Source organism: Peromyscus californicus, unplaced genomic scaffold (genome assembly GCF_007827085.1).
Source record: "Peromyscus californicus insignis strain IS unplaced genomic scaffold, ASM782708v3 Scaffold_4__1_contigs__length_199733344, whole genome shotgun sequence".
Classification (NCBI taxonomy): Eukaryota; Metazoa; Chordata; class Mammalia; order Rodentia; family Cricetidae; genus Peromyscus; species Peromyscus californicus.
The window spans coordinates 10440485-10454694 of record NW_026294562.1 but is presented as its reverse complement, the minus strand read 5'-3'; the positions used below and the strand labels follow the sequence as shown (position 1 = coordinate 10454694).

Genomic DNA, 14210 nt, shown 5'->3' with positions numbered 1-14210 from the left:
TAGTTGTTTACAGAAGAGGGCCTCATGGTGTGACACTGTCATTCCTAGCCCTGGCACTTCATTGAGATTACCAATACTGAGGGCCCAGCAGAATGGCTCAGATGGAGCTTCACATGTACCAAGTGAAAACTGTCACAGATAACATTTGTTCTCTTGAAAAGTTTTACTATGGAGTTTTTTGAGAACTGAATACCAAAAAGGCATGGATTGTAAAAGTGAACCCAGAATTATTGTGAAGAATGGGACTGTGTTATAATTGGCTCCTTTGAAAACATAGGAGTTAGACTGCCTCTTGTGTAAAGTACATAAGACATTTCACAATGACACTGAGGCATTCCAGGGATGAAAGAGATGAGAATGCCTGTTTGTTTAGTGCCACAGAAATATTTCATGATCACTGCTGGAATAATAATGCTAGTGTTTATGTGATACTAAACATGGGTAGAGCAAATTTTAAAACAAAAATAACATTGCAAACCCATTTTGGTAATGGCTTTCTTTATTTGTGTGGGTGTACAAAACCAATACATGCCTTGAAAACTAACACCCTAGCAAAATGACTCTTAGTCCCAATGTGGGCCAGGCATTTCTGAATGTTTTGATAGCAAGAATAACCATATTATCAATATTATAATCTATAAAGTTGATGGTCATTTGTTTAAAGCTTACTGTTTCCGTGCAGCACACTAAATAATGCATTGTCTATATTGAGCCTCATGGAGCTAGAATAGACTTCATTATTCTCATTTCATAAATGATGGACTTAAGGATCATATAAATTATAGACTTATGCAAGTCCACACAGCTATGAAGAAAAGAATAAAGTCTATGAATGCATGAGACTTGGGATCATGCACCTGTGTCTGTAATACACTGGTTCCCATCCAGATCCATTGATTTTGAATTCTGTGGGACCATGAACCATCTCCACAATCTACGCCTTATTTCTGTGTTGCAGGTGACCTTGTGGGTGTCAGTTCAAGATCCCTGCCTGTAATGCTGGTAGTGTGTAAGATGAGGGCATTTGCATTCTCTAGCTAGTGCCCTGTAAGTTATATGGCTTGTGATGGAGCTAATCTTGGGGGAAACTTTCAAGTGAGTCTCCTTGTTCTTGACTAACAATGCTCTTCTTGTAATGTACCAGGGAGGAATTTAATCATCAGGCAATCATATATGAAACACCAAATTACACACACACACACACACACACACACACACACACACACGAATGCTTTGAGAAGTGACATATACTATATGTCAGAATTGAATCTACAGTGTGTTTTGCATTGCTGTCTTGCCAGCTTGCCTTTTTCAAAGATGTAGTCATTGCATAGAGACAGAGACAAATGTCATCTGTTATTACAAGACTTAGTGAACTTCCAGACTCTTTACTTCTGAAGTGTCTGAGTTCAAATTAGTCTTGGTCCACATGTCTGTAAAGAGTCCACATGATGGGTACTCTACCTTCTAACACTGGCTTAATTACCATTCTGTTTTTCTAAGGTCTAAATAAATGCATTCTTCCTCTCTGCACTATCCTTCCAGTTTCTCCATCAGATGACTTCTCAATTACTCTTTTTTTTTTTGACAGATTAATGAAGATACAGCTCCAAGAGCTATACACAGTGTGATGGTTGGAAGTCAGGACACTGGACCTCTTTTGGCTGCTCTGTGAATATATAAAGAAAAGACTCATATCCAGGTCCTATTGTACACAATATCATAGCTCATTATTGAGTAACTCCCAAAGAGAGACGGGATGACCTATCACTTATACTTGTGGCACATGGGTCTTCTTTTCTTATTTTTTGGCTTTAGGCTAGAACACATATTAATGGGCCTCCCAGTAGTATCTCCACATGTATGTTTCTGTGTATTTTCTCCACATGTGTTTCCATTGTTTTTCTTCCCCACTGCCTTCCTCTGGAGCACACAGGTTTTTTAAATTTGACAACATGTCTCAAGAAAGACAGCTAGATACTATGTATTTCCCACTATACAATTAACTCTCATGTTACATGAGGACATCTATTAATTAAAAGTATGGTGGTATTTTATTTGTACTGAAATGTGATTTTATTTGTATGTTAATAAATAAAGTTGCCTGGGGGTCAGAGCTAATAGCAAGCCGTAGCAGAGCTGGGCGTTCATGGCGCACACCTTTAATCCCAGCACTTGGTAGGCAGAGCTGTGGTGGTATTTTACTTGTACTGAAATGTGATTTTAATTGTATGTTAATAAATAAAGTTGTCTGGGGGTCAGAGCTATTAGAGTCATAGCAAGTGCATGGCGTCGGTGGCGCACACCTTTAAAGACCTGGAGGGCGGTACATTCAGGCAGTGACGAGGCAGTCACATGTTTGGGTTTACAACCAATGACAAGGCAGAACAGGAAGACTTTAAAGACAGACACACAGGAAGTAGGTCCTTTTCGGAGAGCTCTCTTGGCTGGAGAGGATCCCTGAATCAGGAAGGGTGAGGCTCTTAGCTCTGACCTCTTGGCTTTCTTCTCTGAATTGGCTCTGTGTTTCTTATTTTATAAGACCATTGGTTACATCTACACAGAGCTAGGTAGATCTCTGTGTGTTCAAGGATATAGCCAACAGACAGTGACGAGGCAGTCATGTGATTGGTTTTACAACCAATGAGAAGGCAGAACAGAAAGTCTTTATAAAGACAAACAGACAGAAAGTAGGTCTCTTTCGGAGAGGTCTCTTGGCTGAAGAGGCTAGCTGTAGCAGACGGATAAGGCTTTTAGCTCTGATCTCTTGGCTTTCTTCTTTGCATTGGTTCTGTGTTTCTTACTTAATAAGACGGTTGGTTACATCTACATAAAAGATTGTATGTTGTATCGTAAAGTGTTAGATTCATAGGAGACTTTGGGTGATAGCTACTTCAGCAATTGCTATCCCAAATTTTACCATAAACTGAGATCTTGTTGGGTAGCTGGCTGGAAAAGTGTTCAAGTTCTCACCTTATGGAATTTTTGTCTTGGACTTTCCACCTGCTAATAAGTGCAATTCATCAACAAGTCAGTGCTCACTTGAAGATGAGACACTCCCCAAAGACCCATTTATGGGGTAAACATTGCAAATTTTTAATGTTGAAAGTTTGCTTCTTGCATAAGATAGTTGTAAGTTTAAAATACCCTCTACACACCAGTGTGACAGGTATGACCAATAAGAATCATAGATAAACACTAAGAATCAGTGCTGCTTGGCCCAGGCTGTGGAGCCCTGTGAGTCAGCTTTCTGTTAGAGCTGTAAAAGAAGCCTCAGTTAAAAGCATCAGCCCTTCCATTCATCTAGTCAATAACAAATTTTCTAAAATCATAGAGGGGCATTATTTTCATGTTTTATGAGCTCATATCACATTTAAGTTTATAATGAATAAAAACAACTGAACAGTCAGAGAGAAATTCAGAGATGACCCAGTTGGAGTTGGCTTGTGGCACATAATTTGACTCACTGGTGGGAATGGAACAACCAGTAACAGAAGAGATGGTGTGAAAATTTGGATCAGAAACAAACATACTTCTGATGGTGCTGCTACTCTGAACTGACACTGATCTGACTTCAGAGGTCATTTGCATGTCCTTTCACTTTTGGGGGAAGTAGAAAAATACCAAATAAAAATAAACTTCAGCTTTGTGTTTTATATGTTCAGGATCCTTCATGGGGAATTTTGGAGATGTCAAGGTAAGCAATATCATTAAAGATGTTATCTTTGATATTCACATAACTCTGCTGTGCAATAATTTTTTCATATCATCTGAAATGACCCAAAACTTCTGAATGGAATTCTTCCATCAAAAAATTGTATCTTAATAGAATAAAGTTAGGTACAGGAGCACAATGGAGAGTTAGAGGGAGTCTAGAGTCATCCAGCACACACTACAGATTTTCAAAGATGCAAAACTCCAGGTTTCCTATGAATTATAGCAACACATCAACATATCATCATGTAAATGAGGATGAAGGATGGAGATTTAACCTAAGGAAGGGGGGGTGCACATCTTAGCTTTCTAGGTGCATGGTCCAGCCCAATAGCAGCTTTCCTGATTCTCAGCATCTCCAGGAAAGAAGCCCTGACCACTCAAAAAGGGGCACTTGGAAAACAGGTCCACAACCACTAGCTCTTGGTACAATCCTAAAACACATTTGAAAGTCTGGAGCCAGTGAGTGAATTTTACTGAGCACTGGGACAAGACACAAACAGAAAGCCTTAGGATGAACATCACATAGAATTTGAAGTTAGATGTTCAGGTGTTGGGCATATCTATTACTGGTTGGGAAGTTTTTCTCTTTTTTTTACTCCAAGGAATTGAGAATCCATAGCAACCAGACAGTCAGTGATCTAGCGTGTGTCTGAAGTGAGCAGCGACAGATCAGAGCTCCTGCAATGACCCCTGAGCCTACCTAGAGACAAAACCACACAACAACACAAGATTTACAAAATATTAGTTCCACAAAGTATTGCAGGGCAAGTTTTTAATTTGTTTTGGTTGAGAGATAATCATATTTTTTTTATCCCTCACTTGTATTTATGCTCTGTAGCACACCTGACATTTACAGACAAGAAAGAAAGGCAGTTCTCTCAAAGCCAGTGCACATCTCTAAATACAGCAGGTGTCTCTAAGAAATGAATTTTCCATGAAGCAAATAACTATCCCCACCCTCCATTTTCATTAGACAGAAAAAATGTCTCCTATTCTGTTTTACTTGAACAAGAGAATGTTTCATTCAGAGAAAACAGATTATTTTATTTGAGAGGTATCTTTTAGCCTAGAAGCAAAATTGAATTGTAAGAGAGCATAAAATCGGGTGCTCTGTAAGCCACCTTTAAAATGTTGGCAGTTCTACACAAGTTTATAGAAGACTGAAGCACAGCACAGTGGGAAATTTCAGATATATCTGCCCAAATTCAGTCTAGATCCCAGTTTAATTAAAAAGAGGAGACTGATATAAATCCCCTAAAATTATTCTAGTGCCCTTGAAGGTCTGTGAGCCCATGAAACTGTATGTTGGTACAGGGTGGCATATTATAAAGAAAGCACTTCGGTAGAAATGTTAGCGCTCTAACAGGTCTTTCAGTGTGAGTAGAAGTGTTGCTGAGAAAGTAATATGATCTACTAATGACGCAATGTCTTTCAAAATTTGAAATCCATTATTTATGTATATATGATAATTAAGTTAAAGCATATAACATAAATGTGTGCATATCACAGTTCTTCGTTAAGTTTTCTTCATATCATTTTCTCATTAGTACTAAATGGGCTTATGTATTCCCTCCTTTATGGGTGACAGAGCCTCTCTGTATTGCTCTTATTTGATTTATTTTATTGACATAGCTATCTTTGGTTCATCATTCTACCTCTTTAGACTTTTATTCATCCACTAGTGAAAAACAGATATGAGGGAGATCCATCATGCAATTTTGGGTTCTGTGTTTAACCACTGGACAATGGTTTGTCTATGATCTGTTAAAAAAAAATTAGGTACTGTGTTCTTGAAGCATTTCTTTGTGTACCTTAGACTCTTAACTAAATCAAGGGAGGCAATGACAATAGATCCCTGCCTGGATATTCAGGTTAGGGCTCTCTAGTGATCTTCTGACTCACTTTGATTTTCGGTGGGAACTCAGGCCACCTAGTGTTACACAGGGGAGAAGCTACCAACTGCCTTCTTGGAATACTGGGTTACATAAAGACAAATAAAACCAGGCTAATGATTCCAGGCTAATATTATTTAGGCTGACCTTTGAATCTCTTCTCCTATAGTAAAGAGTTGGTGCCTCAAAGGAGTTAAAGGAGAACCAAGAAGGATTCTTCTGGAGCTTCAAGGTACCACTGTGAAGACACCATGAGGACAAAAAAGCAACTTGCTCCTCTCATCACTGCTGACATGAACTTCAGTTTGAAGAACTCTCTGCTTAACTTTTCTCCCGATAGCTCCCTGCAAAATCCAGTAAGTACTGCATTCTGCACAGTGCCTCCAAGTGTTACCACCGGTTTATTGTTGATCCCTCCAACCTGAGATCCCCTGCTGAAGCAGAGTTGGGATTTCCCCATGACAGCTGCATTACATGTGTCCTCTTAGAAATTACATTTTGGCATTAATATCCTAAATCTTCTGAGGCATAATTGGTTAGAAACTTAATCAGTGTTAATTTCCCCAGCTTATCTCGGGCTTGTCTATGGAATCTTTTCTTTCTAATCTGTCATTTTCCAAGCCCTAAAGCTACAAAGACCTCTGGAGACACGTGGAAGTAACTTGAAAGCACATAATTTCCAAGATTTCCTAAAAACAGTGTGGCTGAAATTATGATTTTCTAATTTTTCATTTGGGTGGTGTGTTTCCCTATTATGAGTTATTGTTTTTCTCACCCTGTCTTTCTCTGGGTTAGGGAAAAAAAAACAACATACAATAATCTCCAAATTCGTTTCCTTTCAACCTCCCTAAGATTGTGTGTGCATATGTCTATCTGTCTGTGTCTATGTCTTTGTGTGTTTATATAGAAGTTTCTTATATTCTGACTCTGTATAACAGAGAACATGGAGTAGAAAGTAATCTACTGTCACTAATACTCCAACCATGTTAGCCTGTCCATTTCTTGTAATAGCAGATATATTCAGTAGTGATTTTCTTGTCATATCTATGAGAAGATTAAAATGAAACATGTAAAGCTGAATTCAGAAAAAAGTAACTAAAGCTGGGAGAGGTGGCTCATGCCTGTAACGACATTCTCAGGAGACTGAAGGCGGGCGGTGGTGGGCGCACGCCTTTAATCCCAGCACTCGGGAGGCAGAGCCAGGCGGATCTCTGGTGAGTTCGAGGCCAGCCTGGGCTACCAAGTGAGTTCCAGGAAAAGGCGCAAAGCTACACAGAGAAACCCTGTCTCGAAAAACCAAAAAAAAAAAAAAAAAAAAAAAAAAAAAAAAAAATCTAGCCTGGGCTACATATTTAGTTCCAATCCTAACCAGACTAGTGCAAAACTGTCTCACAAAATCACAACGAGCATACAAACAAAAATGCTAAATTGTTTTAAGTAACAGAGAAATTGAGACAGAATACAGATTTTAAAACAAAAAAATGGAAAATTGAGATAAGAATTTAGCTTTTTAAACTACATTTTAAAATATGAGACTTAGAGAATATTCCCAGTACTTCAAACATTATTTTTAGTACAAAATAAACTAAGTAATGGAATCAAAGTTTCAGAATTGGCCACGCTGAAACTGATTTTTAAGTTAGTGCTTAAAATGAGGGAGGGGGCAGGAGAAGGGAAGGGAGAGAGAACCAGGACTGGTATGTAAAAACAAAACAAAACAAAACAAAACAAAACAAAAAAACACAAAAAAACCCCTTTTTTTAAAATAAACAGATTAATTTTTTTTAAATGTAAGTTAAATAAGGGAGTAGAGGCAGCAGTGACTGACAATCTCCCATAGAAGCATCTTAAAGCTATGTGTGTGTGTGTGTGTGTGTGTGTGTGTGTGTGTGTGTGTGTGTGTGTATGTGTATATATACATTTGTGTGTGTATGTATGTATGTATGTATATACTTCTTTGTATTAATTTTCTTAGAGAGGGTCTTGCTCTATAGAGCAAGACTGGCCTAGATTCCACATTGTATAACATGCTTACTTGGAACTTGTGGCAATCCTCCTGCTTCAGCTTTTCAAGTTCCAGGAAACCCAGGTACTAGCCACCAAAATCTGCTACCAGAGACTTTTAAAGATAGTTCTCCTGTTTGGAAATCATGACTAGAGAATCTGCATGCAAAACAAGAGTGTCTAGGTGGTTTATTCCAGCCTACAGCTTAAGCCTTTCACATAGCAAATTAAGATTGTCAGTGATGAAAATGTACACCTTAAAATAAAATCTTTATTTTCCCTTGAAGTTTAAAAGCTGCTCCAATTCTGTTGGATATAAGAACTTGGTGGAAAGCAATCTTTTCTGCAACAAACAGAATAGCTAAATGTGCATGACACCTTTTATTGGTCTGAATTCTTGAGGAGAAAGTAGGAATTATATATCAATACATAAACATATTTTTACAAAAACTCCACAGAATAGAAGCCACCCTCTGTGAAGACTCTCAGGACACCCATATGGAGTCTTTTACCAGGGTTCCTGGAGACAATGTTTGAGTTATTGAATCTCACCGCATCTGGGAAGTATGTAGTAAGAGGAATTACATTTCTGTTCCTAGAGAGCCAGAGTTCCCCTATGTCATTACTCCCTTATCCTGTTACTAAAGGGCCAGTGTTACCCAAGCTGCTATTTCCCCTACCCACAGTCGTGCCTTGGGAGTTGTTTGTGTGTATACTGTTGTTTCCAACTGTATCTTCAGGTCAGACAGCTTTCTACACCATTTAAAGATTCTACTATAATCTAAAGCAGTGGTTCTTAATATTCTTAATGCCGTGAGCCTCTAATACAGTACCTCACATTGCCGTAACTCCCAACCATAAAATTATTTTTGTTGCTACTTCACAATGGTAGATTTGCTACTGTTATTAATTGTGATATAAATATCTGATATGCAGGATATCTGATATGCAGGATATCTGATATGCAGGGTATCTGATATGTGACTTCTGTGAAAGAGCCATTCAACCCCCAAAGTGGTCACAACCCACAGGTTGAGAACCACCCCTCTAAAGTCTCCTGTTTGACTTCAAATAGACAACTCTTCAGAAGACAAGCACTTTTACACACACACACACACACACACACACACACACACTCACCTTCATCTCTTAACCCTTAGTAGAAGACCCACACTAAAGCAGATTCATTGATTTACTGAGGACAGGAAGAAATGCACATGAACAGGGGAGCAGACCATGGTTTCATATTTTAACTAATTATAACCTCATCGATTTCTTTCTTCTGTCTCTTTCTTTCATTTTTCTGAGACAAGAGTTCACACTGTAGTAAAGCTTGCTTTAACTTCCTAGTTAGCCCAAGCTAGCCTCAAACTCACAACAACCTTCTTGCTTCAACATCTCATTTATAGGCATGAGCTGTAAGGTCACAAACTTTTTCAAATGTATCATATAGATGCAGATTCATCCATATCTAGCCAATGTTTATAATACATATTGTAGCTAGAGTTTTCCTGCCTGGCCCACAGTCAGGACAAATCTCTCTCACCTGCCAGTCCCACAGCCACTCAGACCCAACCAAGTAAACACAGAGACTTATATTGGTTACAAACTGTATGGCTGTGGCAGGCTTCTTGATAACTGTGCTTATGTCTTAAATTAATCCATTTCCATAAATCTATACCTTGCCACGTGGCTCGTGGCTTACCGACATCTTCACATGCTGTTTGTCATCACGGCGGCTGGCAGTGTCTCTGACTCAGCCTTCCACTTCCCAGCTTTTTTCTCCTCCTTGTCCCGCCTGTAGTTCCTGCCTGGCCACTGGCCAAACAGTGATTTATTTATTGACCAATCAGCAACACACGTGACATACAGACCATCCCACAGCAACATATGGATCACTTAATACTTTGCTGGATAAATTTATGTCTACTTGGTACAGGCTAGAGTCATGTGAGCAAAGGGAACTTATAAAATGCCCCCATAAGACAGGGCTGCAGACAAGTTCATATAGTGTTTTCTTAATTAGTGATTGATGGGAGAGGTCCCAAGCTATTTTGGGTGGGACCATCCCTGGGCTGGTGATCCTGGGTTCTATAAGAAAGCAGGCTAAGCAAGTCATGGAGAACAAGCCAGAAAGCAGCACTCCTGCAGGGCCTTTGCATCAGCTCCTGCCTCCAGGTTCCTGCCCTGTTTGAGTTCCTGTCCTGACTTTCTTCAGTGAAGGACTACAGTGTGAAAGTGTGAGCCAAATAAACCCTTTCCTTCCCAAGCTGCTTTTGGTCATGGTGTTTCATTACAGCCATAGAAAGCCTAACTAAGATACACACATAGAATGTACACTATGATTTTTTTTTTGTTTTGGTCATAAATAATTTTTGCTTCTTGTTTTCTTTTATGTACTTGAAACATTTGAGTTTATATTTTTTCACTGCTTTGAAGTATTGTATTTTAAACATATTGTTTATTCAGTGTTCCCTTGTTCTTCAGTTTCTCTTTCCACTGATTCAGTTACCTGCCCACAACAATGGCTTGAAACCATTGGAGGGCAATCGTGAGAATAAGTAACTCCTGGTTATAAAGCGGCAGTGTTCTGAGTAGCACAATGAAGTTTTGTAAGAAGAATGATGCATTTCTTACATTCCTGTTGTTGTTGCTGTGACAGAACTCCAAGGCAACATATAAATGAGTTTACTTGTGCTTCTGGGTCCAAAGAAACGAGTCTGTTATTGCAGGGAGGCAGGCATGGCAGCAGGCACAAGAAGCACAGAACTCATATCTACAATTTTAAGTACAAATCAGAGACAGGGAGTTAAAGAGAGCAAGAGTTTTTAAGTTTTCAAAGCCTATCTCCAGTGGCATTCTTCCTCCATCAAAGCTACACCTTCTAATCCATCCCCCCCAAAAAGCAACTATCTGGGGACCAAGTGCACAAATGCTGAAGACTATCGGGGAATTTTTCAATAAAGTCATTACAGGGGATCTCACTTACAGGTATGTATCTGTTCCATATAGGCTACTTACCAGGTAGTCAATTGGTTGTCATCTAGGTTATTTCATTAAATGTCATGTCATCAAAATAAATTTGTTCAGCTCCTCCATATTTTGCTTAACAACAAAGCACAAACATACTGATTATGATATGTCCAGTTTATTATAATTATATTATCCTTTCTAATCTCTTATTGTGCCTGCTGTACCTACTCAACCTGATCATAAGTCTGACTATATTGAGGAAAATAGAAAACTGGATTTGTTACCATGCATTGTTTCACATATTCAAGATGCATATTTCAGAGGGAGTTGTCATGAGACCACAGTTTTATGGTGGAGAAGAGTATGATATTATAAAAATAGATATTTGGATTTTGTCTCCTAGTTGATTGCAAGTATCAAACTGATGCTAAACAAAGTTTCTCTACTAAGAGATGTTTTAGATATTGATATTATGTATTATTGGACCATGGAGTATACATATGGTCAGCCCATCTAGGACTTCTAGACAGTACTTTCTCTTTTTTTTTTTTTTTTTTTTTTTTTTGTTGTTGTTTTTTGTTTTTCGAGACAGGGTTTCTCCGTGTAGCTTTGCGCCTTTCCTGGAACTCCCGTGGTAGCCCAGGCTGGCCTCGAACTCACAGAGATCCGCCTGGCTCTGCCTCCCGAGTGCTGAGATTAAAGGTGTTCATCATCACCGCCCGGCTTAACAATCACTGTTTTAAACATCGATTTCTTCAAGGTCTAAATACTTCCAGAAAACAAGAGTTTCATTCTAATATTTACCTTAGATACAATGACTCTACTAGATTTCCACTACAGAAACAAAAATCTCTCATCCTTCGTGGCCTGTCTCATAGTCCTCCATTGAACTCTGTCCAATGGGGACCGGAAGTCTCCCAAAAAGTACTCTCCGCCACTTCTCTCTAGGGCTGCCCGACCCGACTGCAGGGGCCCACTGTGCAGAGTAGATGGGTGGATGGATGGATGGGTGGGTAACGTGGGTGCTGATGCTTGGAGAAAAGAGCTGACACAACACGGTGAGGTCCTTCCTTGACTCTAACAGAAGAAAGTGTTTCTAGAACCCCAGGAGTACAGAACCGGAAGGAAAGGAGCCTGCTGGACTCGGAGTTGTGCCACATAGCCAGTGAGTGACTGGTGACTACTTCCTAATCACTGCTCATGAAGTCTCAACTCTTCTAGGAACAACCTAGGACTGGGACCATACAACGTGCATCATTGTGAGATCAAAGCAGTAAGGATATTTGTGTTCTCAAAGAAACATATTAACGCACACAAGTGCATTTATAACAGTAGAGAGTGTAACAAGGAAAACGGTCTTATTTTTGTAACACAAACGCCAGGGGAGAGCGCGAACACAGTCCCCCACTACCACAAATTATGCAGTTGAGTTTCCCCGCATTTGGGGAAATCGCAGGGGTCAGCACCTCCAAAGTGCAATGGATAAGCCTCGCCCTGGGAAAACCACCTTCGTGATTGTGGTATCCCCCCGGCCAGGTAAGTATAGACAGTACTTTCAAATGATTATTCAATTTATATTTCTGTGGTCCTTACTTTATGAAATTTGAGCTTTCTAGTGCTTAGCCTTTTGGGCAACAAACAAGAGGATTTATGCCCAACATTTGTGTCTTACAAAGCTGAAAAGCTTCATGGCTGGTTAAATCAATAAGATTTGAGTCACAATGGCCACAACAGATTCCAATTACAATTCACACCTTGAAGTTACTGGGGTGTTTTGTCCATTGTCTAAAATTGACTTTCTCCAGTGGTTAACAGTACTGATCTAATCACTAAATGCGTAAGTCTACCTAACAAAGATGATAATAAATGGCATAGGAATGGTTAATTTATCTAAATGTGGTTTGTGGTAACAGACAGATCATGTTCCTATTCATTAATCACTGGTCTTCCTGTGTCTTAAGAGCATTAATATCTGTCAGATCATGCTGTGGGTTAATGGCCCAACAGGGTGACAATGTGGCTGGCAAGGTTTTTAGATGCTTGTAATTGCAGGTTTTAATTTACTGCCTCTATATGCAGTTTATTAAATGTCAAAATATCACAAAATGAAGTTTAACAAAAAATAAAACTCTGCAGCAATCATGATATGTTTCCAAGAAGACCTTCCATTAGCTGATCTTTTAATTAAGCACTTGCTGCCAAAAATAGCCCACACTGGGTAAATGTGGTTTCTCCTGTCATTTATTTCTCTCCCAACAATTATTTTTCCTTTAAGCATTCCCATGAAAATAGTAATCTCTCAGAGATGACAGACATGCAAAGTTTGATTTCTTTTGCATTCTGTCCATTTGATAAGTAGATCAACCTTAAGTATAACTTTTTATTTAAAGAGATGAGTTTTTAGATGTGACTATTTGTGTTTGTTGCCTATTATTTCTTTAAGCATACACTTTCATTGAGATAAAAACATTTTTGTACAAATGTGAATAATTTATTTGTGTAGCTCAAAGAATTGTATAATGTGATGTGCTTTTTGAACAGAGCATGTACTAATGAATACCATGCTTCTTCACACCTTTAGAAGAGTCCTAGATTCCTCTTTGCCACTGCCTCCAACTCTAACACCCAACTGCACCAGTGTAATAATGTAACTGCCTGCGTTTCAAATATATACAATGCAATGAGTAAGTATTTTGTATATAGGATTAATGAACCTCAGCATCAGCTGTGATAACCCATTCAAGGTCACAGATAAAGTACAGAAATGAGCAGCATAAGTGTATTGTGACATACACTTTCAGTCAGAAAATAATAATAGAAAATTTAGACTACAGTGAGAAAAAAACAGAAAAGCATAAACAGAATCCTCATCTCAATCAAAAATTATATGGACACAACCTGCTTAATATGATTCTTGTGGAGCTTCAGAGCCTATATTAAGGATGAAACTTTTAGAGAAAGTCTTCATGGTAAATTGTTATTCATCAATAATCTGAGTTCCTATCACTTTCAGCTATCTATGCTAGATCCCATAGTTAATGGAAGACAGCCACGTATGAGTTACAAGAAATACCTACACAAACTAGTAAGTCAGAGCTTGGGCAAAAAAGAACCATGTCCTCAAATATCAGGAATATATGTTCTGATCACTGACTACTGATTGTGAACATAAGGCATGCATGTGAAGAGCTGATGACTGCTGTTTTATGTATCCTCTTTGTTGTAATCCATTCTTCCTGGATGAAATAACCCTTACGGGATTTCAAGCATTGGTGCCTTGCCCTTCTCTTTTTCATTTTTACTTTTTTCTTCCATGGAATCCAGTTTTGAAGTCAAGGATTAAAGACTAACCTCACATATGAGTGAAATTCTAAAGTCACTATGTATATCTAGAGGAAGACACTGTCTTTGAGAAAGCTTGAAAATCCTTAAGTTTGAATATCAAGTTGACAAAAATTCCGGCATGAATGGAGGAGGGAAGCTATCTGAGGAACTGACGGAAATTGGCAGCTGCTAGGGGAAGAGTAGACAATTTTCTTCAGGTATGTGTGCACTGTGAAGCTGTAAGTGCTCCAGTAAACAATCCAAACAAACCCGTACACATACAGGAAGCCAGACAGCATT

At 38.8% G+C, this 14210-nt stretch overlaps 1 non-coding gene across 1 annotated transcript; it reads right to left on the bottom strand.

Moving 5' to 3' along the window:
- Window positions 1-11965: 11965 nt before the first annotated feature.
- On the bottom strand, window positions 11966-12130 carry LOC128095882 (U1 spliceosomal RNA). Its single transcript, XR_008213476.1, has one exon. It is a non-coding gene; the product is annotated as a U1 spliceosomal RNA (small nuclear RNA).
- Between the last annotated feature and the right edge of the window lie 2080 nt (window positions 12131-14210).